The sequence below is a fragment of the Volvox carteri genome (assembly GCF_000143455.1).
Source record: "Volvox carteri f. nagariensis unplaced genomic scaffold VOLCAscaffold_7, whole genome shotgun sequence".
NCBI lineage: Eukaryota > Viridiplantae > Chlorophyta > Chlorophyceae > Chlamydomonadales > Volvocaceae > Volvox > Volvox carteri.
In genome coordinates this window covers 2,337,274-2,338,119 of record NW_003307550.1, presented here as the reverse complement: position 1 = coordinate 2,338,119, position 846 = coordinate 2,337,274, and the positions used below count along the sequence as shown (strand labels likewise).

The following is an 846-nucleotide window of genomic DNA, read 5'->3' as shown; positions in this document are numbered from 1 at the left end:
CCCGGCACACGCGCACGACAGCTTCCTCCTCAGCGACGAAACGAAGGGTCTCTAGCTCAGTGGTAGAGCAGCTGACTGCAGATCAGCAGGTCTCTGGTTCGATCCCGGAGGGGCCCTGGTATTGACCCTCCTTGACTCAAGAGTGTCTGTCAGAAGCGTGCAGAAATCCTCTTGCAGCGAAGCAGAAGTAGGTTTTTCACCCCAACCTGATGTATCCTGCGCAGACCGCAGGGGCGGTTTCTATCACCCCTATCGATAGCCTGTATGTGGTATGGGCACTGCACTGTGCAACCATGTCATGAGGACCTTACCAACAATCAGCATGCTTGTACACACTTTGCATATGCATTCCTACCCGCATGCACATAGCATGCATGCTGTGTACGTGTGGTTACATCTAATAATATAATAAGTAGGTTGAGCAGTTACATAGGTGAGGCTGGTCAATGGTGATCACCTACCATTCATGGAAGGCATTCATGCATTCTCAGACCAGATCCATTGTTACTTTATCCTGGTGCATCCACTTGTTATCATAGGGTGTGGTGACGCACGGCTACCTGCCTTCAGGCTCCATTCCACAGCTTTAGTCAACTTTCAAGTCAAAACGGATCAGATATGTCAGTACGGCCGGTCTTTCAGTGCATGATGATCGACATGGAAGACATTTCGCTCGTATGGGTCTTGATTGTCAAATCGATTCTATGTTGGATATGGCGGATGTTAAATGGTATTGGTTCTTGTCTCATCACATATAATTGAGCCAATAACCATTATCATGCGTTATGGACAAACCCAAGGGACCGACCGACTGACTGACTCAGGGCAAAAAGAGGCCAGATGCGG

The 846-nt window shown here is 48.8% G+C and overlaps 1 protein-coding gene across 1 annotated transcript in view; it reads right to left on the bottom strand.

Annotated features, from left to right (window-relative positions):
• Positions 1 to 846, bottom strand: part of mot15 (uncharacterized protein) — a gene marked incomplete at both ends in the record, with an annotated part of 12,828 nt that overhangs the window by 5,519 nt on the left and 6,463 nt on the right. The gene's annotated exons all lie outside the window — the stretch shown is intronic.